This window comes from Rhinolophus hipposideros, assembly GCF_964194185.1.
Source record: "Rhinolophus hipposideros genome assembly, chromosome: 15".
Taxonomy (NCBI): domain Eukaryota; kingdom Metazoa; phylum Chordata; class Mammalia; order Chiroptera; family Rhinolophidae; genus Rhinolophus; species Rhinolophus hipposideros.
This window is the reverse complement of record NC_138061.1, coordinates 24,089,281-24,116,791: the sequence shown is the minus strand read 5'-3', so window position 1 is coordinate 24,116,791 and position 27,511 is coordinate 24,089,281. Positions and strand designations below refer to the sequence as shown.

Genomic DNA, 27,511 nt, shown 5'->3' with positions numbered 1-27,511 from the left:
CACTCCACTTGATGACCCATTTTAACATTCAAACACACCTGAATTTGAGGCTCTCCTCTCAAACCAAAGAAATATACCTGACATTTCCTTTATATTTTTCCAAACAATTCTCTACCCTCATGTTGGGTTTTGAGATCCTTAAGGGCATCTTTTTCTTTTAGAAATGTCTTCTGCACCTAAACAATCAGTTGATAAAATTATTGAAAGAGCTCATGTCTTGTGTTAAATTCTGTCTCTGGGACAAACTGTACGAAATGTCACAGGCGGTGGGCGTGGTGACCTATAGTTAACTTTCTATGCGGCAGGCAAAGCGCTGATTCTTGAACACTGACTTGGGGCAAATGCCACAGGCCTTAATTGCAGGCTCTAAGGAGCTGAGATTCTCTACTGGGGCTGCTGGAGGCAGAGCCTTCCCCTTTCCAGGACCCAGGCCCGTCCCTCCCCCACCCAGTCCTGCCCAGCCTGCTACACCCAGGCCACAGACAGCTCACAAAGGCCGAGTGTCTGCAGTGCTGACTCACTGTGACTCCTTGCCCAGGCTAGGATGGTCTCAGAGGGGCCAAAGGGGTCCTCTCTCTCCTGGCCATTTCCCATCGGAGCAGTAAGTAGCCAGGACTGTGCCGGGCTTTAAAAAACGTTGTGCCCAAAGAAAGGAAATGAGCAATGAGAAGAAAGTGAAAGTGAAAGGCACAGAATTGCTCATTACTGTCGTCCTATTCCTTTCTTAGAGAATTGTGGACAGAAGTAAGGATTCACCCTTTAGTCTTTTCAATAAAGTAAATTTTACATAACACAAAATTACCCATTTGAAAGTGAGTTAGTCCATTCACAATGGTGCACAACCAACACTTCTATCTAGTTCCAAAATCTTCTCATCACCCCAAAAGAAAACTTCGTACTTGTTAAACAGTTGTTCTATGTTTTCTCCCCTCCCCCAGGCCTTGGCAACCACCACTCTGCTTTCTGTCTCTATGGATTTACCTATTCAAGGTAGTTCATGTAAATGGATCCCACAACAGGTGGCCTTGTGTGTCTGGCTTCCTTCTCTGAGCATAATGCTTTGAAGGTTCATCCACATTTTAGCATGGATCAGTACTTCACTCCTTTCTATTGCTGAATAATATTCCATTGTATTGATATATCACAGTTGGGTTCTCTGTTCATCTGTTGACGAACACTTGAGTTGTTTCTGCCTTCTGGCTATTGTGAATGATGATGCTATGAACACTAATATAAATATAAATGTTTGAGTACCTGTTTTCAATTCACTTGGATAAAGTATACCTAGGAATGGAGTAGCTGGGTCATATGGCAATTCTATCTTTAAAGTTTGGTGGAACCACCAAACAGTTTTCTACAGCAGCATTTTACATTCCCATCAGCAACGTGTGAAAGTCACTCTTTATTCTTAATATGTACCCATTTGTTCCTTTCTTCCTATTTCCGGTCCCCACAGACTTCCCTTTTCCCTGGAGTAGAGGGTGGAAGAAGTTGCACCTCTAGTGGAAAGGCTACCATCAGCAGACCTGAGCAGCAGGAACCCCTCTGGTCTTAGACTCTGCCTCCACTCTTGCCTTCTCAACAAATAGGACTGTGTGACCAGGAACAAGGGAAGACAGGCTCCCATCTCCCCGTGACACACCCACTACAGCCACTAATCTTACCCCATAAAACTACCCTCCTAGAGTCCTCCACCACCTCCGTCTTAGCACAGAACATGCCATTAAACCCTCTTCAATAGTCAAAACTGAGCGCAGAAAGGAAGCAGCTCTGTGTGGAAACTGCCAGCCCTGGCTCAGACCTGCGGGTGGATGTTTAACTCTCAGCTCAATTTAAGATCTGCCGAAGACACAACCTCTCGCCTTGTCCTGCCCAGCCCCCTCTGCTAAAGGGCTTGCCTGTCTGGGCCTGGCTGGTAGCAAACATGAATGGAGAGGAAGAGCCTTCTTCTCCACCCCCTCTCACCGGGGTTACTGTCGGTCACAGAGCTATTTACATTTACAACAGCCCAACAGCGCCTGACCCAGCCGGAGCCAATCAGCAGCCCCCAAGTTTGTCTGACTCCGTCTGCTCCAATCAGGAGGTGCTATCCTTACAGCCTCTCTGTCTTTGAATGTAAGGTCGGCTGTCGCCCCTTATGGGGAGGGGAGCCTGACTCATAGCTCTGCTTTCCTAGATCTATGTCAGTGTGCTAATCTCTGGAATGGGGAAAATACTGAAATAGCTACCGTTCAGTTGGTGTGACATCTGCTCTACAGAACTCTAGGAGAGTTTAAATCGGAATAGAAAACCCTGTTCCCTGCACAGATCCAAAGCTGCTCTGCTTTGAAGAAATGTAAAGAGGCATTTTAGCCTCCCTCACTGCCGAGCCCCTCCCTAACTCAGGATTATCCCTAATACACAACTGCTTCCAGGTGGTGTGAGACCTTGCTAACCAGGACAGACCAGTAGGCAGGGCTGATTTTTTATTTTGTCTGCAACAGTGCAAACACCTATCGCGTAAGAGACAGAAGGCAAAAAGTCAGCAAGATAGACTCAAGATTGGATAGTCATAGGGTAGAGCAAAAGCAAGAACGTGTGTTCAGGAATGTTCATGGCTGATGTAACCAGAGGAGGAAGGTGGAGTGGGAGAGTAGGAGGGAAAAGTAGAAAGGCAGCCTTGAAAGCCCGCCTGGGAAGTTTAGACTTGAGAGAGAGAGAGAGAGATCAGGTATTTTTCAAGCACAAGCGGAAAATCATCTCCTTCATGTGTCAGAAAGTTAACTGGTGGTAACAGTTAACTTTAACTGGTGGTAACAGTTAACTTTAACTGGTGGTAACAGTTAAAGAGCAGGTCAAAGGAGGACCAGAATAAAGGGCTGGAAGATCAGTTAGGGGGTCCTGGGATCTAAAACCTAGGATGGTAGTGGTGGACATGGAAAGGAAGAGCACGCGCCGTGAGGCATTTTGGAGTAAAATCAATAGCACTTCATTGATTGGGTATATGAGATGAGGGAGGAGAGGCGACAAAGGTGACATGACCTCCACAAACTGAAATAGGTGGTAAAATAATAATAATAAAAGATTTTGGAAAGGGAATGGGAGTTCAGTGTTTGCCATGTGGAGTTTGAGTTGCAAGAAGAATATCCACATGGAAATAATACCCAGTAGACAGTAGGGAATAAGGATCTCGGTATTTGGAAGAGAAATAGAGATGTGATCTAAAGAGTTCATAGTGAAAGCAGAAAGAAAATCATTTAGGAAGGGATTACAGGAGTAAGAAGGTTCAAGGACAAAATCTTGGGAAGTACCAATATTTAATAGGTAGAAAGAAGACAAAGAATTAGCAAACAGACTAAGAAGTATCAGATGGGGGGGGCGGGCGGGGGACGAGTATAATAGAAGTAGAAAAATACTTCCAGGAAGACAGAGCAGGACACTGTAAAACATAGATATCTGACAAGGGGACATTGGTTAAACAAATTATGAAACATTTAATGGACTACTATGCAGACATTAAAATGATGTTGTAAAATTAACTGCCACCAAAAGATGTTCAATACATGTTGCTAAGAGAGACATTCAGGTTAAAAAAGTAGTGTGTACAAAATTCTTCCATTTTTAGAAAATCACATATGTGACTGCAAAAGGGCATGGGGGAAAATTTTTAGAATGAGGGAACTATGCTATATCTTGATTTCGGTGGTAGTTACATACACAGCTGTATACCATTACCCAAAATCCTCAAACTGTAATGCCTTAAAAAGGGGGTGGGGGATGTTGATGGTACCTACTTTATAGGGTTGTTCTGGGAATTAAAATGATAGTAGAGAATATAGTGCTTGGAACACAAGAAGGGCTCAATCAGTGAAGAAGGGAAAGGTGACCCAGGACCACTGTATAGAGAAGCTGAGACTGAAAGCAAGACCTGGAAGGTCAAGGAAAGATCCCACCTGGCCCTCCACAATAAATCCAAAACCAACCAAACAGACAACCCTGGTGTGGGTCCATACAAAAAACAAAGTCGAAGAAACTGAGTATTTTTAGACTGAAAAAGGGAAGGTTTATGAGGGGACTGGATGGCTGACTTAAAATATGCCATAGAGAGGAAATAGACCTATTCCTTATTGCACCTGAGGGTTGAAGAAAGGAGTGAAACTGTGGGAATGAGAGTATTGGGGGAAGGGGGGGAAGGGATAGTAGGTTCTATTTCAAGTCAAAATCACTTGAGCTTTTCTGATGTTTTGGGAAGTGTAAGTCATTCCTCACCAGAATTGTTTAACCTGTCCCAGATGCTGGGAGGAGGTTCCTGTGTGGTGAGGTAATGGACTTGATTACCTCTTAGGTTCCACCTACTTTTAACATTCTATGATTTCAAGTACATGAAAGGCCTTTAACCAAAAGTGATAGCAGTTGAGTTTTATTTTCAGAGTATGGAATGAATGTCTCCCATCTACGAGTAGCTGTATTCTATCTCTTCATGATTTCAAAATATCTATTTAAGTTATCTTTATGACAAGGGTTGGATGAACTTAAAATGATCATATCAGGCTGATAACCACTAACTGAATTTCTAACTAGGCCTCTAGTAGAAATTTAATTATTTGGTTTTAATAAAAGTTCGTATTATACTTCGTATCTGTAACACTCATTTTGGCATTCGATCGTACAATGGAGAAACCATTAGAGTAGGAGATAATAGGACCCAGTTTCAAGTAGTGGTTCTATTATTTTCTAGATGCTTGTCTTTGGGAGAAGCATTTACTGCAGAGGTTTTCAACATGTGATCCATGGACCCCTAAAAATCCCCCAAGAAACTTTCAGGGGATCTGTAAAGCCAAAATAAGTCTCATAATAATCTTAAGCCGTTATTAGCCTTTCTTCACCATCATGTTAACATTTGTACCAAAGTAATGGTGGGTAAACTCTGTGCACCTTGACAGGAAGCAAAGCAGTAGCACCAAACCATACTTGTGGTTACTGTATTCCTCATTGCCATGCACTTGGAGGGAATTCAGTTTTACTTAAAAGTGTTCTTGATAAAGAAGTGAAAGTTATGTATTAAATCTTGACCTTTGAGAACAGGTTTTTTTCAAATTCTGCGTCATGAAACAGGAAGCACGCATAAAACACTTCTGTTATATATCAAAGAGTAATGGTGTTCTTGAGAAAAAGCATCAGTGAGATCATTTTAGTTGTGAGTTGAATTAACCACTTTTTTTACATAACATCATTTTTAGTTGCAAGAATGACAGGCAAACTATAAATATTCAGACTTGAGTATTTGGCAGACATTTTCTAGAATAGTAGATCATTGCTTCTAGGAAATAACTCTCAATATTTGTTCCAATGATAAAATTTGAGCTTTCAAGAAAAAATTAGAATTTTGGAAATCCTGCACGTGGCACTGAGTTTGACAGCTTCCCAATAATTAAAGACTCATGTGATGAAATCAGTAGTGATATTAACAAATGTGATATTTTGATATTATAGAATGAAATACGTCAGCATTTTGGAAGATTTGCATAACTCAGTGAAGTAAAATTTTCCAAATAACCAAAGCATAATGTTATAAAATCATAGAAGAATGAAAGGTGCATTCAAAATGAAAGAGAGACCAATGGATTCAAATGTAAAAGAATATGAAAAGTTCATTGATCTGGTTTCAGATTCCATATTGTAACTAACTACAACTTGTTGAGTTTTAGTATAGTATCAAAGAATAGCCACAATTATCTTTAAAAATGCTATTAAAATATTCTTTCCTTTTCCAACTGTATATCTGTGTGAGATTAGATTTTCTTCATATACTTTGACCAAACAACATAATGCAATACATACGAGAATTCAGCTATCTTCTATTGTCAGACATTAAATATACTAGTAAAAATATAGCAAAATAACATTACTCTCACTAAATTATTTTTGTTATAAAAATATGGTTATTTTTCATAAAAATTTATTATGCTATTTGTTTATGTTAACATGCAATAGGTTTACTGTTGTTATTTCAAATAAATAAATATTTAAAACATTTATGTTTTAATTTCTAATATGGTTAATGTTTAATAGAAATAACCCACACAAACAAAAGTTCTTCAGAGTCCTTAATTTTTTATAACAGCTTTATTGAGATATAATTCATACACTATAATGTTCACCCACCAAAGTGTATATAGTTCAGTGGTTTTTAGTATATTCACAGAGTTGTGCAACGATGATCACAATCGATTTTAGAACATTTCATTATCCCATAAAGAACCTCCTACTCCTAGCAATTACTTCTCATCTCCTCCCAGTGACAACCTTCCCAACCTACTCCTAGGCAACCATTCACTATTTTACTTCTGTCTCTATAGATTTCCCTATTCATACAAACAGAATCATAAAATATGCAGTCTTTTGTGACTAGCTTCTTTCACTTTGCCTAATGTTTTCAAGCTTCATCCACATTGCAGCATGTATCAATATTTCATTCTTCTAAATGCTGAATTATATTCCATTATATGGATATACCACATTTTGTTGACCCATCCGTCAGTTGACGAATATTTGGATTGGTTATATTTTTTTGGCTATTGTGAATAATACTGCATCAACATTCGTGTATCAGTTTTTGTGTGCACATATATTTTCAGTTCTCTTGGATATATATACCTAGGGGAATCTCTGGGTCATATGGTAACTCTACGTTTAACCTTTCAAAAACTGTCAGTTTTCCAAAGTAGCAGCACCCTTTTACATTTTTACTAGCAGTTTATAAGGGTTGCAATTTGTTTGAATCCTTACCAACACTTGTTAGTATGTTTTTTTCATTATAGCAATCCTAGTGAGTGTGAAGTGGTATCTCATTATGATTTTGATTGGTGAAGGGGTTCAGTACAAGCCCCCCCAAGATGTGCTACTTGGCATGTGGATTATTTTGAGCTGAAGGCAATCAAGACCCTGCAGGCTCAGGAGAAACTATTTCCTCTCCCTGAAAGAATTTAAATTTGAGGCCTTGCCCATAATAAAAGTTATCACCAGAAATAACTTTTTATGACCTATCTATAGGGCGTGTAAAACATCTAATTACTAAAATCTGCTTTTCTTATCATCCTGCAAATGGCCTTCCCCCTCTCTGAAGCCCCAGCCTCCTGACCTCGTTCCTTAGCTCAGGATGTTATAGAATCACCTCATTTTACCTTTCTGGCTCTGATCCTATCACGTATGTGGGGTTCCCACATGGGTGTATATAATTAAACTTGGTTATTATCTTTTGTTAATCTGTCCCACATCAATGTAATTATTAGACCAGGCAGAATAACTTAGAAGGGTAGCGAAAAATGTCTTCCACCCACGCATTGGCATTTCCCTAATGACTAATGATGTTGAGCATCTTTTAATTGCTTATTGGCTATTTGCATATTTTCTTTGGAGAAACATCTATAGAAATCCTTCGCCTAATTAAAAATGGGATTGCCTTGTATCTTCACATTTATTTGGGATCTGGCCGCACAGGTTCAGAAGTTCCTCAGGCTCTTGGGGACGTTGGTGGGGACGTTGGCAGGGGAGTTGGATTGTAAAGGCTGGTGTGGTCCGTGTTCAGCTGCCTTGTTTGGGATCACACACAGGTGGGTGTCTGGAGGAGCAGAAAATGAACACTGTTGTTCATTCCGAGTGTGACTTCTATTGACACAGATGTACACCCAGCTGGGAAGACCCACTTCTCTCAGGTGGCAGGTGAGGTCCACGCCAGAACAGGGGGCTTCATTACAGACTCCAGCTACCAGTGTTGGTGGAATTTATTGAGGCTCCTTTCCCTCCAGTGTGTGCTGACAACACACACACGTGACAACAGACTGGGCCCCATGAAACACAAGTCCTGTTTGTTCCATTCACTCTGTAGCTACCATACGCATGGCTGGGAACATGTCCTATATATCAGTGATGGTTCAGCCAAAATGCACAGCCAAAGATGTTTGAATTTTCAATTTCCAAAGCAAATGGATGACTTGCCTTTGTAAAAAGAAATAATATATATATATATATATATACACATACATATATATACTTTATATATATATTTCATATATATATGTGACGAAAAATAAATAAAAATAAAAATAAGATTGCCTTTTAAAATTGCTGAATTGTGAGAGTTCCTTATATATTCTGGATACTAGTCCCTTATCAGATATATAATTTGCAAATATTTTACTCATTTTGTGGGTTGTCTTTTCACTTTCTTGATAGTATCTTTTGAAGCACAAAATTTTAAAATTTCGATGGAGACCAATTTATTTATTTTTCTTATTGTTGCTTAAGCTTTTAATGTCACATGGAAATCATTGTTTGATCAAAGGTCAGTCACAAAGATTTACACTTATGTTTTCTTCTAAGAGTTTTATAGCTTAGCTCTTACATTTAGGTCTTTCATCCATTTTGACTTAATCATGTGTGAGGTACCTCAATAATTTTAAGAGTATAAAGGTGTCCTGAGAGCAAAATGTTTGAGAATCAGTGATTTATTTCTCTGAGCCTTATTTTCTCATCTTTAAATTGGTGACTGCATTGACTCCATAGGTCAGCTGTAAGTCAACAAATGATAGAAATAATTAAACATGGTAAATTAAACCACTATTCAAATATAAGTTATCATTACTGCCCTCACTTCCTATGTGTACATTGTCTATCAACCTGTTGAAAGATCCTTGAATTCTTTCTCTTATTCTCTATATGTGCTCTACACAGCACTTTCCTCAGGAAATATTTATTGGTGAACTGACTGATCCATAAATAATTTTGCCTATGTCCTCCAGGAGGAAGAAAAAGAAACATTTACGGTTTTGGCAGTCACTCCTCAGCCACTCTGCTGCCAACTTGCTAAGTTTAAAGTTACCTAAAATTCATAGCCTTTTTTTACTTGAACTGTTAAACTAAATGTTTCCCATGCTTTGTTTCTGAGATTAATATTTTGAACATAAGCATGGGACTTTAAAAGTATCCCTGGCAAATTTCATTTATTTGTTAATCCTAACTTGGGAAACTATTGAGAGCTTTTTGAATTCCAATTCTTTCCTCCAAGATATTAAATATCTCTTCCAGCTTTGTTTAATTGAAAATAGGATAAGCACACCTTCTCTAGCACAGATAAGAGGGTTGTCTAGGTCAGAACCAAGGACCGTGTGAAATGTTCTGTTTTGTTTTCAACTCATCTAAAATGAGACATTCTTCTCTTGTGAGCACTGTGCAATGAATGAACGAGCATACCTGATATACCACGGTCACTCTAACTCTGTCCTCCAAATAGTTTTTGTATTTATGTCATGGATCAGCCTTAAAATCAGAGCCAGCAGAATAGCCAATGAAAGAGAAGGGGAAAATATTTTAGAATTTGGTAGGATACGGTAATATTCTCCACAAAAAATAACCATAGCTAATATTTAGTACCTCTGTCTTTCATCCCTGGTGAAGGCAATCCAGTTAGGTGAAAGGGTAACAAACTATTCTATTATCCAAGTGTTAAAGACTTGGGAAGTGTGAGTACCTGCCAAAAGCAGATGGCCATTCCTGCTTCTACAGTAGAACCTAAAGAAAGAAGGAACAGAAGGTGCATGTAGCATCAAGGGTTTTGGAATCAAGATATTAAATGGAAGGTAAGGAAGAGAAAATGCATTAGGAGAGACCATCTAGTTTTGATGTTTGTAACTTTAGTAGATAGCCCTTAAATCGCTGAGGAAGAAGTCATCTACTGATAATGGACTAAAAATGACCCAGGGCTCCTAACAAAATTTTGGCAGAGCAGATCCCAGACTCAACCAGGGTCTCTCTTTCCTCTCTTAGTAACCTGGTTTGAGGGTCGAGGTGGTGGCAGTGCGCAGGGCAAGTTGGTGAAATACGAGGTAAGACAATGTTTGGGTGGGTGGGAGCCGTGTCCCAGTGGCCTCTGTTCACTTCTAAAGTCTCTTGTCATTTTTTGTATTTTGTTTTTATGTTGATACCTAAGTTATGCTTGTACATAGTTTAAAGAGTCAAATAGCTTTATAAGGCTTATTTTGAAAATAGCAGTACCCTGTCCACCTCTGATCACCATTTTCTGCTCCTTCGAGATAACAATTTTTAACTCTTTCTAGCTGACTCTTTGGGCATTTGCCTCTGTATCTTTAAATGATGTGCTTCTATGGCTACTCACTAATTTTTACAACCTTTATGTATTATTTATTGAATTCCGCCATCAAAGTTGAGAATTCCACCTTCTTCACCATCACCACCAAATACTCACTCATTCACATGGGCATGTGCATGCTTCACTTTCCCTGACCTCCCAATACAGTTGTGTTGTCATCTTTGGTTTTATCAATATTCAGTGTTTATATTACTATCACTGTGTAAATATTGTTCATACATAGCCATGTAATAGATCTGTGATTTCTCTCTTGCACAACTTTTTGTTTACTTTGGATCTAACACATCTTTTTTTTACTTTTAGTTTTCTGTGTACTTACCATTAATTCAACCCAATCTCTCAATCAACTGTCTATATCTCTTCTCAATACATTTAGTCACATTGGGTATTCTATCAATTTCATCTTCTTGAAGAAATCTCTCCTGGAGCAAGCTGGAATTGTTGCTCTCTAAGGCTGCTGCAATTGTCTTGTCCTGAGAATTCTCTTCAGCCTCATTCTAGAGGGTCCCATTTCTTCTCTTGGATTTCCTGATCCTTCGTGTTCTTCTTTCTTGGTTTCTCCTTATTTTAGAAAAGCCTACTCTCTATTAGTCTCATGAAAAAGAGTGCTCTTAAGATATTCTCTTTGTTCTCAGTTTTCAGAAATTTCATGATGCTACCGTATCTTGGTATGGATCCATTTTCATCCAATATCAAGGACATTTGCTGGACTCTTTCAATCTAGAAATGCTTACCCTTCAATTCTGAGATGTTTGGGGGAGATTAATTAATTACTCTCTCCTCTCCATTTTCTTTGTGCATTCTCTCTCTCTCTGTCTCCTTCAGAATCAATCCTCTATTTAAAAACTCTCTTTTATTTTCCATGTCTTTTTTTTATGTTTAGTTTTCTGGGTGGTTTCTTCAAGTTCATCTTACAAACCTTCCATCGAGTTTTTTTTTTATTATTATTATTTTTATTTTTTATTATTAGTTTCAGGTGCACAAGACAAGGTAATACTTCGACGTTCATCATTTATATCCCTCACACTGTGATTCCATCGAGTTTTTAAAGATCTGCTATCCTACTTTAATTTCCAGAAGATCTTTTGGAATTTTCCTTTTTATTGCATCTTGTCTTATTCCATGGATGCAATATTTTTTCTTATTATTTTAAGAATATTAATGATAGTTTGAAGGAATATTTTTCTTCTTTCTTTTTAAGATTTTATTGGGGAAGGGAAACAGGACTTTACTGGGGAACAGTGTTACTTCCAGGACTTTTTTTCCAAGTCAAGTTGTTGTCCTTTCAATCGTAGTTGCAGAGGGCGCAGCTCAGCTCCAGGTCCAGTTGCCATTGCTAATTGCAGGGGGCACAGCCCACCATCCCTTGCGGGAGTCGAACCGGCAACCTTGTAGTTGAGCGCCTACTGGCCCATGTGGGAATCGAACTGGCAGCCCTCGGAATTAGGAGCACACAGCTCCAACCGCCTGAGCCACCGTGCCGGCCCCCTTTTCTTCTTTCTGCATAGTCTATTGTTCTTCACGTTTTCCCTCAGTTTTATTTGTTTGTTTGTTTGTTGTTTGTTCGTTTTGTATTAGCAGATCTATTTCCACAGATAACCAGGATAGTTATCACTCATCCATCTGTTTTCCATCTTCCAAAGTCTTACTGTCGTGTCTTCTCCCATTCTTTTTGTTCTTGGGGGATTATGCTTCTTTAAAAATCTCTTTATTATTGTTTTACTAAGGTTTGGGGAGGGAGCAAATGCATGTGCTCAAAATGTCTTTATTATCTTGAAACTGTCCTGTAGTTTCTCAGAACCTACTTATCCCACACATATTTATTGCGTGCCTCATATATGTTAGGTATTGTTTAAATACTTAGGGTACAACAGTGACTAAAACAGAATGTCCTTGCACTTTTGGAGTCTAAATTCTAGTGTGTGTAGAGGGAGAGATAATAAAAATTAAACCTAAAAGCTTAATTTTAATACCTATTATATAACAGATATTATATAAGTAAGGTTAAAAGTGCAGCAGGAAATGGAGAATCAGAAGCAATGGGTGGGGCAGGGAGGGCTGCAAGTATATGAGTGACCAAGGTAGGTGGCATTGAGACAGTAAAATTTGAGCAAAGACTTAAAGGAATTGCAATCATAAATATGTATCTTCTTAATATGATGTGTTTCTACATATTTTCCACATATCTTATCCACTCTTTATCCTTAGATTGAAGGTTAAACCAATGCCTTCTCTTTATTTTTCATGCTCAATGCACGTGGCATATAAGTCTACTGAAGACCTGACACCTCTGGCTGCCTGTGTGCCTGGAGAGACACTTGAACTTAGGAACTGACTTACCACATTCTTTTGGGTAAGACACCATTGCCGGATCTCAGGTTCTCCATTTGTATATGGGAGTTGTAGTAAACTGCTGGACCTCGTTCTTTTCCTGGAAGCTAGTATCCATGAGCTTCTGTTAGTAAAAGAACAGTGAAAATCATGGTGTTATCATGACATTTTTAATGACAAATGAGTGACAGAGCCCACATTTTGGGCAGGGAGAAAACATTCAACACATGCTGGACTTTAGATTTACTTTGGGGTATATTGAAGAAAACTGGTTTATCCCTACCGTTCCCACTCATCCAGCCCTCAAGCCCCAACCCACATTCTTGCAGGTTGGCTTCATGATCAGATGTCCAAGCAATGTTCTTCCGTTCAGGGTCACAAAGGAAGTTAAGGTGAAGTGAGTCCTTATGTGCTCAGCACTGTGCCGGTGCTTTACCTATGGATACTCACAATAGCCTGATGAGACATAAGCTACTAGCTCTATTTTCAAATAAGAAAATTGAATCTCAAGAGATTAAATGCTTATCTAAAGTCACACTGCTAATAAGTGACACAACCAGAATTCAACACACGTCAGTCTGACTCCCCAGCATAAGCCTCTCCTGCATACCACACTGCCTTCCTAGGGCAATCTCCCAGGGTTGCATTTCAGAACGTAGGTGGGTGGACAGAAATAAAGACAGCTAATGAAGCTGAAGTTTTAGTGGTTAGTTTAATAGTTAGTAGTTGGTAGCTCTATCAGAAATTTTGATCTAGACTCTCAAATATAGTAATGTAGGACACGAGGAAAATATGATTCAATACATACGGCATTTCCAAAATACAACCTATTGCTAAAAAGGAAGGATACTTTCTGTACTTGTAACTGTTATTTGATCCTGATAATAATAGGGCTGTAGTGTCTTCCGCTAAGTAGAACTTCCTGAAGAACAGAATTATAACTATTACTTATGTTTACTTAATTTCATGAAATTGATTTATTTGATCCACACGGATCAAATGCCTCCAACAGGCCTGGCACTGTGCCAAGCACTGGAAAGACAAAGATGAGGAAGATTGTGGGTCTTGTCCTTCAAGAACAAAAGACTCTTTGGAAAGTCAGAGAAATTTGAGGAGGCGAAAGGAATAATCAGTACTTTCCTACAGTTATTGCCCTTTTTAACAAGACAAGAGCATCTAACCGAAATGGAGGACAGCCTACATTCGCTTCCCACTTTGGAGGTGTCCTTATTGATACAGAGTGGCAGCGTGATGAGGTGGGATGAAGTGAATGGGCTCGAGAGCCAGACTGCGTGGCTTTGACTCCAAGCTCTAGCATTTATTTACTCCTGGCAGAGTATTATTCAAGTTGACTTCTCTTTGCTTCAGTTTCTTTACCAGTGAAATGAAGATGATAATAACACACATCTCATAGGTGTGTTACGAGAATGAAATGAGTGTTTATATGTAACACATTACATGACATTTTAGAATAATGTTTACAACAATGCCTGGCACATACTAAGCACTAAATTAGTACTAGCAATTATTTAGCTGTCATTGTAGGATAAATGTTCTTTGTTTTAAACTGTGTTGCAAACACATTTATCTTGGAACTTTTAAATTAAGGGTTTTTTCTTAATAAAGAAAGCTTCATAGCAGAGGTAAGTTTAGGAAAAATTTCAAGGCTGGAAATGAGATATTTCAAAATAAGGAATAACATAATATATGGTTGGGAGGCAAGAATAAGAAAACTGGACAGAGTGAGTCTTCAGGGGATTTTATAAGAACAGATGAAATACAAAAGGAATATCAAGAGTTTACATAAGAACCCGGAATCAACTGATAAAAAAGACTTAGACTTTTAAGAAAGAAAAGCAGGCTATTTAAAGGAAAAAGAAGATTTACAGGGACCGTGTATGGTCAGAGAAGTGGAAGGGCAAAAGGAACCCATCTCATATCTAGTGACACAGCATTAATACCGTTGTAATTTCCCCCCATATCTTATATAGCACTAGTCTGGGGTGACTTGGATCATGCCTATAATGATATCTGTTACCTCCTCAAAAGTCTGCAAGAGTTCTGTTAACTACCAAACAATATCTCAACTCTTTAGCATGTTATTCCAGCACTGCCATAATATGAGTCCAAATAACTTGTTAAAATGTGTTTTATGCAATATTTATGATATACAGGCTATATTAAAAATAACAAAACAAGGGGCAGCCAGATAGCTCAGTTGGTTAGAGCTCGAGCTCTGAGCAACAGGGTTGCCGGTTCGATTCCCACATGGGCCAGTGAGCTGCGCTCTCCACAACTAGATTGAAAATGGCATCTGGACTTGGAGCTGAGCTGTGCCCTCCACAACTAAGATTGAAAGGACAACAACTTGACTTGAAGCTGATGGGTCCTGGGAAAAAACACACTGTTCCCCAATAAAGTCCTGGAAATACACACTGTTCCCCAATAAAGTCCTGTTCCCCTTCGCCAGTAAAAAATAAAAAATAACATAACAAAACACTCATATACCCAGCATCAAATTTAAGATATGGGACATGGTCAACAGAGTCGAGGCCCTTGTATAAACTTCCCTGATTATATCTCTTTCCCTACTCTCTTGAATTTGTTATTCTGCCCTAAAAAATACATATATATGTAACATATATATATACACAAAACATAGTATGTGTAACATATATAATAATACATATATCCCTAAATAATATGTAATACTGTTTGCAGTATTTTAATCTTTATGTAAAAGGTAAATAAGAATTCTCCTGCAGCCTTGTTTTTACTCAGTCAATAATACATCTATAATATTCACCTATGCTGATAAATCTATAGTTTTTATTATTATTCATGACTTATAATATTAATATAATCTATAACATATATAACTAATATTATAGCTATTAATTATTCATTATTAATATATCTATAGTTATTCATCCATTCTCATGCTGATGGACATTGAGTTTGTTTCCAACTTTTTGGTATGAATATTCTGTATCTGTATCCTTGTATACAGGAGAAAGAGCTTTACTAGAATTAGAATAACTGGGTCCCAGGAAAATGGCATCTTTGATTTTATTAGATGTTGATAAAGTGTTCTCCAAAATGGTTGCACCAATTTACAGTCTCATCAGTGGCACAGAAGTGTTTCTACAGTTTTACTTACTCAGCAGCACTTGACAGCGTCAGGCCTACTTTCCAATTTATTTTTGTAGCGTTAATTCCCACTGCTCTCCTTTATGAATCTTTGATTCCAGTCAAATTGTACTACTCACGGATGCCTGAATGTATTCTGTAATTATTTCCCTTCTCCCTCAAGTATTTATTGAGTAGGTACCCTATGTCAGAAACCCTGTTAAATGTTAGGAAAACAAACATGAAAATACATGGCTCCTATCCTAAAGGACTTTACAGTCTCCTGGAGACACAGACTTCCAAACAATTAGAATATAATTGTCAAAATGAAAATCCATACAAATTACAATGTGCAGTACAAGACAAGGAGCACACAAATCTACTGCCGTTTGGGGCAGGAGGAGACAGGAAGTGGGGAGAGGGGCCAGAGAAGGCTTCACAAAGGAGGTACTTTGAACATGTTTTTACTCAGGCAGTTACATCTGTCTGGACAATCTCAGCCTATTCATGACCAGCTCAAAGGCCAACTCTCCACAAAATGTCCCATTCACCCCAGGAAAGTACTATTCTTTGCGTTTTTCTTATAGTTTGCACTATATTGTCTTGTATTACAGATATTTGTATACGAGTATGTATATCTTACCTCCTCTAATAAATTATAAACTCATTATTGGAAGGGGTTGCCCTCTTAGACATCTTTATATCTCCCACACAGTATAAAATGTTGCTGACACACCCCGTGTATTAATTCAGTAAACGCTTGCTGAATGAAAGATGAAAACAAGGAGTAGGGGCTACATCATTTGACTTCCATTCTCCCAGATGCTTGGCCCTTTAAATATTTTAAGTAATTCCTAAATCAGACTGCTTTTTTTTTCTATTGTCAAAGTAATAGGTAACAGGAAGACTTAAAAAGAAAAACTTTAAAGTTATCTGCCCTATTTATTTGAGGGGTGTAAAAAACATGTTATATAATATTACAAAATCTGGCCAATCAAGAAGGCTTTCTCTGGTTTTCCATTTCTTGCTTCTTTAATAAACTCTACATTGTCATTTCAAAATATCTTGCCAATATTAATTCATTACCACTGTACCCATCAGCATAATGAAAAATATTTGCATATCTCTTTGGATAGCAATGGAGAAATGAGGTCAGAAGCAATTCAGGACTTGGAAGCTGGTGGTTTTTATATAATGAGTCTTTTTTTCCAAATTGAGCTCCCACTCCATATTGAAATAGAGAATGTGATTCTGCTCTAGGATTTTGTCAGAAATATACAGTAACTATTAACTAACAGAACTGTATGAAATAGCTTTTTTATTCATAGCTTTTTATATATACCTACTTAATGATGCTATCTATAGTATTCATTCTGATGAAATCAGAAAGCTATGTAAACTTAGGTGAAATATTTCCATATTGGTTTATAAATCCTATGTTAAAAACTAACCTGCAGGGAAAAAAAAAAGCCTACAAGAGACTCACTTCAGATCAAAAGACACACACAGACTGAAAGTAAAAGGATGGGAAAAAGATATTTTATAAAAAATGGAAACAAACAAAAAAGCTGAGATAGCAATACTTATACCAGACAAAACAGATTTTAAAACAAAGGCTATAACAGGAGACAAAGAGGATCCAGTAATCCCACCTCTGAGGATTTATTAGAAGAAATCCGAAACACTACTTCAAAGCAACGTGTGTATCCATATGTTCATTGCAGCATTATTTATAATACCCAAGATATGGAAGGTGTCCATCAATGGATGAACGGATGAAGAAGAGGTGGGACATGTATACAATGGAATATTACTCAGCCATAAAAAGGATGAAATCTTGCGATCTGCAACAACATGGATGGACCTAGAGAGTATTATGCTGAGTAGAATAAGTCAGACAAAGAAAGACAAATGCCATATAATTTCACTTATGTGTGGAATCTAAAGAACAAAATAAATGAACAAACAAAACAGAAACACACTCATAGATACTGAGAACATTTTGATGGTTGCCAGATGGGAGGGAGGTTGGGGGGATGAGTGAAAAGGTGAAGAGATTAGAAATACAAATTGGTAGTTATAAAATAGTCGTGGGGATGTAAAGTACAGTATAGCGAATAGAGTCAATAATATTGTAATAACTATGTGTGGTATTTGATGGATACCAGACTTATCAGGGTGATCACTTTATAAGTTTTATAAATGTCTAATCACTATGTTGTATACTTGAAACTAATACTGTTTGGCAACTGTAATGGAAAAACAAAAATGCAAAAAATAAAAATAAAAAATTCACACACACACACACACGCGCGCACACACACACACACACACACACACACTAACCTGCAATTTTCCCAGAAAGATAGCGCAGACACCAAAGATATCCCTTAAATTCTCTGTTGCTACCTGAGCCATATTAGTCACTTGGACATATCTGTAGAAGCTGGATTTTGGTTCAAAATTTACTAACAGGTCTACCCTTGGAGCCCTTACAAAGAATCTCAGTGAAAAGTGGTGATCTTTCATTAAGGAAGACAAGAAGATAAGTACTTGACTATCATAGTAAGAATCCTTAGATTTCCTTCATGAGGGAAATGCATTTGCATCTAGTCTTAGGATCAAGATGGGAGATTCTAGGAAAAAATAATCTTTTCACGAATAATCTTTAAACATTTCACAGACAAAGCTATTTTTGCAATGATTTAGTTACCACAAGAATCAGGAGGAAACACAAGAATTCACTCATTTCACTCTGGTGATGGAGAACCTGTATACACAATCTGCGAATAATTTTCTAAACTTCAAGATGAATACAACACTTCTGTCAGTTGCTGGACTTGTATGAGGAAAGTGAACCTTTTCACAACATTGTATTCAATAAGGGACTTTGTAAGGACACAGCATGGGATAAAGAGGGTGAAGGCGAGTCTCTCCAGCCAGATGTGGGCTCTAAGATTTAGTGGTGCTAGGCTGGTGCCAGACAAAGGGCAGAATGACTATAGGGCAGGAATGAATTTGCTCCTTCTGTCAGTATTTCTTCCTTTCCATTTTGTGAGATGTAAACTTCTCTGTCTTTTTTTTACAGTGCTCAAAGATTTATCCCACTCCACCTTTTGTATGGGAAGAAATGGATCCCAGCTGGAACCCGCATAACCCTGTTCTTGTTACAACACTCGATCATCTTTAGCTTTGGAAATCTATACTTCTTTCTCCTAAGCCTGGTGATTAAATTAGTGATTCAATAAAAGGAAAAGGTGTTGGTCAAGCTTTTACTGTTTTCGATGCCAGTAAAAGGTGTATCTTCCTATCTCTTGTACTCATTCAACAAAGCTAATAAAAATTTTAAGAACCTATGTTTGTAACCCTGTGAAGCCACAACTGACTTAAACGGGGATTAAGTGTGAAATTCAACCTCAGACAGACTGGGCTATGCCAGAACTTCGGCACTAACAGAGAAAAGTTCTCCTGTTCCGCTGAGCATCCCTGCTCCTAAACCCTACTCAAAATGAAAATTCTAGAATGTTAGACCTGGAAGGGAACTTTGTCCTTGTGACTACCCCTCAGTCCTGCTCCCCATGAGTCTTGCCTCCAAAAATGTCCCTTTTATGTGAAGTGGGACTCTGGTGCAGCCAGAGTTTTTTGTCTGTTACCTCTTTGTAATCAGAGAAAACACAACTGGCTGAGATTGTTGTCAGTACGTGGGTGTGGCTGGAAAAAAATACCCTCTGTGACCAACAGTTCTTTCTTCACTGTACTCTGCTTTCATAGTGTTTCTCATGAATAAAACATATTCACATGACATTTTGTACTTTTGTATCCTTATTCAGTTTATGCAGATAGCAACTTCCTTTGGGCAGCTCTGTGTAGCTAGAGATCAAGAAAAAGAGGTATGAAGAAGCTACAGAATTTAAGAGCACATGAGGGGACCCTCTTAGGAATGCAATGAAAAGCCAAACTCTTAGACTCTGGGTCCGTAAGTTCATCTGCTCTGTTCCCTATAAAAAGCTTGTTTCCTTTCCAAGACAAAAGAAATTCCCAATAACTTTCCTTTTCTGGGAGCAAATGTCTATGTACCTTGTCTTCGGGAAGGAAGGAGAGAAGGAGAGGGAGAGAGAGGGGGAGAGAGAGAGAGTGAGAGAGAGAGAGAGAGAGAGAGAGAGAGAGAGAGAGAGAGAGAATCAGAGTAGTTTCAAATTAAAACTTTTTACAAAAGTACAAACTTGGGCCAGTTTGAAAATACAAGCCTTCAGTAGAGTGAACATGATATCTTTGTTTTTGTAGAAGCAGGTAAACCATTTAGAATGTCACATACAACAAGAACAGGTAGGTTCAATCACAGTAGCATGGAGAGCAACACGCTCATCCTGAAATGTTAGAGGGAGCTGCGGCTCATCTCACCAGATCAGGCAATCTTCAGTCACTGACCTTTGGCCTGCCTGGCACGTGGTTTTTCCCATAGGTGAATTATCCTTGTACTAACTTGGCTTATGAAATGTTTACAAGCAGTCTAAAACACTGTGGTGACAGGTACAGACAGATCCAGAAGGCTTCAAAAACATATTTTCCTAATGTATGATTTTTTTTTTTTTAATGATAAGGTAGAAACCAAGGTTACCAGGAGAATTTCAACAGGTTTGCCCCTAACCTTTGCAGAGCGACAGGAAGAGCACAAATGAAGGTCCACATACTGTGTTTAAATATTTAAAATGTATAAACCAAGATGACAAACTGTTAAATAAGATAAAGACGGGGCCGGCCCTGTGGCTCAGGCGGTTAGAGCTCCGTGCTCCTAATGCCGAAGGCTGCCGGTTCGATTCCCACATGGGCCAATGAGCTCTCAACTACAAGGTTGCCGATTTGACTCCCACAAGGGATGGTGGGCTGTGTCCCCTGCAACTAATAACAGCAACTGGACCTGGAACTGAGCTGTGACTCAGATTGAAAGGACAACAACTTGACTTGAAAAAAAAGTCCTAGAAGTACACGCTGTTCCCCAATAAAGTCTTGGAAAAAAAAAGTCTTCTTACAAAAAAAATAAGTAAATAAATAAGATAAAGATATATCCTTTCCTTTTGCCTTGACACCTCTGCCTTCATGTTCGAGAAGGCTATTTTTGGATTTAGACTTCTCAAAGACCTCAGTGTTCCATATCAGAAAGTGTAGGAAGAGCGGGCTCCCAGGCCCCCAGCCTCTCGCGCCTTCTTTTCCCTCCCCCAGCTCTATTCCACACCTGGAGGGTCCTCATGCTCTCATCCACGTGAACTCTAACCCACGTGTCAGTTCCAGTCACACACCCTCCAAACAGCCACCCATGGGGTCAGGCGATGTGTGCACAAGTGACATAGTCCACTCTTGGGGGACAGACGCAGGGAAGAGGACCACACGGGTTCTAGAAGTGGGCTCAGGGGCCATTTGGGCAAGAAATGCTGGGGTTCCAGGTCCCCAGAACTTCCTCTAGATGGGGTGAACACAGATTCAGGGTAAACATAAAACCTGGGGCTCCTCTGGCCTGGGTCGAAGCATTTACTAGCTTTCAATGATTTTCACTGGTTTTTATTAAAGTAATACATGTACATAGAGCAAATCAAACAGTATAGACTAGTTTACAATGGGATGTCACTTTCCCTCCCTCTTTGCAACCATATTTCATACGTAACCTCTTTGAACCACTTCTAGTATGGCCTTCAATAACTCTAGATTATTTTTTCCCTTCTATTTATTTGCCAACTTTAGACACTGTCTTCCTTATATAACTAATCTTAAACTCTAGAAAAGTTGCAAGTACAGCACAAAGAACTTTTTCTTTCTAAAGCATTTGAAAGTAAGTTGCCAGTATGATATCCCATCACCCCTGTGTTTTTTTAGTGTGTATTTCCAACATGCAAGGGCATCTCCTGGAAAACTACATTACAATCACCGATCCTCACACTCCATTCAATTGTTCCAATAATATCCTTTTTAACCAAAGAATCCAATCTCGAATCATGCATTGCATATAGTCACCATGTTTCTTTAGTTTCCTTCAATCTAGAACAGACTTTTTCTTGACTTTTGTGATCTTGATACTTTTGAAGGTTAAGAGTCACTTATTTTTTGGAATGTCCCACAACTGGGTTTGTCTAATATTTGCTCACGATTAAATTCAGAGCATATATGCACCTTTGTCAGGGCTGTCACGAAAGTACTGATGCTGTGTTCTCATTGCATCCTTTCAGATGGCACGTGATTTAGATTTGTCCCATTACTAGGGATATTAGTTCTGTTCACTTGATTGAGGTGCTGAAGGAAAGACAGTACTTAATAAATATTCTGTGAGGATCACTTTGAGAGTCTTTGAATACCCCATTCCTCAGCCAGTGAAAGCTTTCCTCGCTGTCCTTGGGATCCAACATCTACTTCTCAGGCAGCACCTTGCATGGACAACCCCTGACCTCCTTAGACTCCAACACCCCACTCTAGGCACCACTGCCCCCCACCTACTCCCACCATGAAGAGACCTACCTTGTTTACCTAATGGCTTTTAGATTGAAATTGTTCATAAAGGGAAAGAAGGAAAGAGAAGGTGAGAGGAAGAGGAGGGGAGGGAGGGAAGGGGTAGAAAAACGTGGACGGGGAGCGAAAAAAGTAGAGGAAGGGGAAGAGAAAGCAGTTCTGATTTACTTTCATTATGAAGAAGATGGGAATCCTCTGAATTAATGTTAACTCAAACATTAAAAAACACTTCTGTTGCATCTGAAAACAGTAAGGGTTTATTTCTTACACTAACTTTTAATTATTCTTTTTCCTCCTTGGCAAGATAAGCTTGTACTGTAATGTTCATTTAATGTGGAAACATTGAGGAAGATTTCTCTAGATCACATGGCAAATGATTTCCTGAGCTAGGATAAAAAAATGTGCAGGATCAATTCTATCACCATCTCACCTCTCTTACACCTGGCCAGCTCCTGTCTTGTTTAGAAAGTACAGGTAGAGTCAGTGCCTCCACAGTGTGACTTGAGGGCTACCGTGAGATCCCAAATATCTGCCAGAAGACATATTCCCCATTGATCTGATTCCTCTTTCCTCCTCTGTGTACCCTGAATCACACTTGAGTTGTCACACATTCTGAGAAATTAAAACAAACAAACAAACAAACTTTCTGGGGTACAGCTTTCAGCTTTTTTATTTAAACGCACATTTATTGCCTGAAAGACAGCAGGCTTCAAAGAGGGAGTCCTTTAAACATCTCCTATTTGTAGTTTATGCAACAAGCTCAGCTCAACAACTACCTATTGAATATACCCCTTGGGCCAGATACCACTAGAGTGTTGGCAGTGAATGAGACATGTGGGCCCTTGTCCTCATGGAACACCACAGTAAAAACATGATGAATATCACAAAAACAGAAGCCACAGGGAGCCTGGAGAGGGTGCAGTACGGAGAGCTAACCTGGATCAACTTTCTGAAGACATGAAGCAAAAAACAATTAGTTAAATGAAACGTTAGTGGGAGAAGGGGGGGGGCAGCAGCAGAGTGCTCTAGACAGAGGGAAAGGAATGTGCCAAAGTTCAAACAGTAGGGTATCCTGGGAATAGAGAGTAAGGACGAAGGGTGGCCTGAGATACGTAAATTTATAAGCGGGAAGGGCCAGTCATAGAGGACCTTGGAAGCCATCATAAGACGTGCAATTTGCCCTCCGTATCCACATCTGCGGATTCAACCAACTGGGAATCAAAAATATTCCGAAAAGTGTGACCGTGTTTCCCCAAAAACAAGACCTGGCCGGACAATCAGCTCTAAAGCGTCTTTTGGAGCAAAAATTCATATAAGGCCAGGTCTTATGTTATATAAGACCTGGTGTTTTATATTATATTATACTATACTATATTATATTATATTATATTATATTATATTATATTATATTATATTATATTATATTATATTATACTATATTATGAAGACTTCTGTACTTCAGAGTCACCAAACCCTAGTGGTCCTGGTCGCCCAGTAAGGAAGAACTTTCAAGGTCTGGCTCACCTTATGTTGGATTTCAGTCTCTCCCTCATCCATTCCCATTTCTTCTGCTTCCGAGGCCACTCTTACCCTTAGAAGAAGAGGCCCTGCTCTCATCCTCAGGCCCATTGCTTCCTGCCCTCTTACATCCCATTACCAGAAGCACACCTCCTGGCTGAGGTTTAAGCTAGGTTTCTTCCTCACTCAGGTTCCCTGCTGACATTTGGGTCTGGTCTCTCCTCTGCCTTGTACCTTGGAGAAGTCACTGAGCTCCCTGGCACCTCAACTGCTGGATCCTTCCATGGGTGTGAAGCAGATTCCTCACCTCCTGCCTGGAATGCCCTTCCCTCCTTTCTTACCTAGCTACTTTTTCATTATCCTCTGAATCACAGCTCAGATGTCACCTCCTCCAAGAAGCTCCTTCAATCCCACATCTGTCTTGGGTGCCTTTCCTCTGTGCTGGGTGCCCTCTTAGCTCTTGAAATACTATACTGAAATTGACTCATCACTTGTATGTCTCCCCCTCTGGGCTGTGAGCCCTGAGAACCTATGTCCCACTTACTGGTGTGTCCCAGTGCCTACTAGTGTTTGTCATGTAGGTGCTCAATGAATGTTGTTTAGTGAATGCGTTAATCAATCAATGATTAAAGCCCTTCTGGTTTGAAAGTCTAACCTACCACCCATCAACTTTCATCTGTTGTATAAAGATGTTCTGTCTCCCTAGTCACGTGTGGGGCAGAATGCCTCTCATCCCCTGACTCTACCGTGTTTCCCCAAAAATAAGACCTAGCCGGACAATCATCTCTAATGCGTCTTTTGGAGCAAAAATTAATATAAGACCCAGTCTTATCTTACTATAAGATCGGGTATAATATAATACACTATAATACCGGGTCTTATATTAATTTTTGCTCCAAAAGAAGTGACATGAGGGCTTGCATTTTTAAGAGATCACTATGGATACAGTGTGGTAAATAGACAGCAGGCACAAGGGTAAGCAGAGGAAAACTAGTCAGGAAGCCATTTCAATAGTTCAAGTGAGAGATATTGGTGACAGTGGCATGGAGAAGAGAGGACAAACTGAAGAGATATTTGGGAATTTGAATTGATAGGGGAGAGAGAATTGACAGCTGATACTCAATGTAGGAAGGAGGAAGGGTCAGAAATGATTCCTTGTCTTTTCCTCCGTGCTGCTTATAGCAACTATAACTAATTAGTTATTTGTGCCACAATTTATTGTCTGCTTTCCCACTTGGGTTTTATATGTAACCCAAGGGCTGGGGCCAATCTTATTTAACATCTTCACCCACGTATACATGCTCTAGCATAATATGTGACCCATAACGGTGTTTAAAAACAATTTGTTGGTTAAATGATATTTTTGGTTGCAAGCAAATGGGTTGATGGTGGTATTCACGGAGTTGGAAATATGGAGGAGGAAGGAGAAGTTTCCAGGATGAGTTTTGACAATGCTGAGTTACAGGTACCTGCGAAACATCCAAGGAAAAATGTCCCAGAAGCATTTGGAGAGACAAGTCTACAACTCAAGAAAGAGAGGTGGACTAGACAGATGTGGGAGTCATGTGCATAGGGAAGGCCATTAAAACAATGCAGTCTATGAGATAGCCTAATTAGAAGGTACCGAATAAGAAGAGGTAACATGTAAGGGTTGTGCAGAGGTGTAGCAGCTGACAAAGGAGACTGAGGAGTGGCCAGAGAGTTCTGGGTAGGAGGGCATCCATGAGAAAATGGAGTGTGGTTTTAGGAAAGAATGTTTAAGACAGAAGGAGTCAACAGTGCCCCATGCTTCGGAGATCTCCAACAATGGGGGTCAATGATAACCAGTGTCAACACAGTGGTAGACAAGAGCTAACGTGAATTACTGTGAAAGTAGAAAGAGAAAATGGGTTTAGCAAACGTAAGCAGCTCATTCATTAATTTCTCAAGTTAGGTAATTGTCATCCATAAAAACAATTTATGCTCCAGAGAGAATAAAACAAAGAACTTGAGTTAAAAAAAAACGAGAAAGCATAGACTGGGAGTGCAGTCAAGCCCTTGATGAGGTGATCACTTGTAGGTTCAGGGCTAACGAGGTGGTCCCCAGGGCGAGTGCCTGCAAGTGGGAGGGGAGGAGGCTAGATAACTCGGATTATTTCGTCATTTTACCTTAGGTCAGCTCTAATCCCCAGTTTCAAAGAAAATCAAAGGATTTACTGTCAGGACTTAGTTAACCAGCGGAACTCCACCTCTCACACATTTTGTTAAAGACGTCACTCAGATAGCAAGAAGATAAAGCTAAAGTTGAGAAATTTTATGATATTATTCTGTGCTTCTCAACCTCTCCTCTGCAAAGAAGCTATCCAGTGGAGAGAGTAAAGCGTATTTAAAAACAACAACAACAAAACCTCTCATAGCTGAGAAAGTGGGCTTAATAGTTAGCTAAACCTTTTTTTTTTTCTGTTCAGGGAATTGATTTGTGCTATATTATCATTCTTCCCCTTTCTCTAGTTACAGGGAGGTTGGGAGAACTGATACAACCATTTGTGTGAAATGCTTAAAACTTTAAAATCAACGATAAAAATCCAAGGTGACACTTCCTTTCCTCAGGGTTAATAAACATTAACTTAAAATGCCATTTACTACTGGAGGTTTATACATTCAGCCCATTTGCTAACTAGAAAAATGGGAAGTTAAACTACTGATTCCGTCCCTGATCTTGAAATTTCTAGACTCGTAAGACCAAGGAACATTGGCATGAAAAATGCCATCCCAAGCCTTAAGTACAAAAAAGCAGACCCTCACAATAGCCCTGACCTCTGAGGTTGCAAACTGACCTCTCAGGGACCTTGGACTCTAATAGCACTTCAGTGAGAAGGCTGCACCCTTCATGTACTTTGGGCAGCTAGCCCGTTCTCAGTGCCTCTGCTTCCTAGAGGTCGAATCTGCCCCCTTTAAAGGGATGGGGCAGCATCTTCTCTTCTCTACATTCTCTATGTCCCGTCATTTTCACAAACTTGTGATCCCTCCCACCACATGACTTCTGGTTCAGAAGAGGTTAAAGGTGATTGGAATAGAAAACTGAATGCAGAGAATGCAGAAAGTTAAACTTCTATCCAGAAAGCAATATTTCATGGCACATATAAGACTCGTATTACTAGGCATGTTACTTCAGAAAGTAGGCAAAATTCAGAATAAAGAAGCTATAGGAAAGCTGTCCTTTCAATGTACTTTGGCAGAAAACATTTGTAGTTGTATGTGTTCCTCACAAAGCTCTGTTCCCAGTGGATATTCATGATAATGAGGATTAAGGGGTTTAGAGGCAAACTCAAAAATACCCAGGACTGGAGCTCTAAAAAGACAAGTCTTCATTTCCTTTCATCTTTACCCATGTCTTCTACTCCAGTTAAGTTTTAACTTCATTCATTCAACAAAGACTTTTAAAGTTCCTTTTATTTTCCACCATTGTGCCAAGAACTGCAGTTATAAATGTGTATGTATTATATTAGGCATTATCCTTGATTTCAAGGAACTTATGGTTTAGTGGTGATTCAAGAAAAAAAGAAATCCAAAGAATTCTGGCATCCAAAAGTATTTCCTGGAAAAGAACGGTAATACCACATTGGGTCTAGTTTTGTAGATTTTGTCTTATTAAAACCAAGTCTAAATACACCTGTGTATGCACACAACCTTAGATGTTTACACCGTTAAATTTTAAGCTAGTCCTTAAGAAGAGGGTTTTTGTAATTCATTTATTCTTGGGTTTGTTTCTGAGGTATTTCTTAATACTGAAGCACTTTTCAGATGATTTGAGTAAACTCACTAATTTTGAGAGTCAAAAGGCATATCTGACAATAAGTACAGTGTCCAGTGTTCAAGAATTTTCTGTTTTTTCTAGTTTTGATGGTTTTG

The 27,511-nt window shown here is 39.1% G+C and overlaps 1 protein-coding gene across 5 annotated transcripts in view; it reads right to left on the bottom strand.

Moving 5' to 3' along the window:
* The window catches only part of PKD2L1 (polycystin 2 like 1, transient receptor potential cation channel), a 144,009-nt gene that overhangs the window by 73,702 nt on the left and 42,796 nt on the right, over positions 1-27,511 (bottom strand). For 3 of the 5 annotated variants that reach the window (XM_081073794.1, XM_081073800.1, XM_081073795.1), the window contains exon 5: positions 12,488-12,602. The gene's annotated coding sequence lies outside the window, so the exon portion shown is untranslated. Of the gene's footprint in view, positions 1-521; positions 604-12,487; positions 12,603-27,511 lie in introns of those variants that run through there. The other 2 variants (XM_081073796.1, XM_081073801.1) reach the window with 2 other exon arrangements.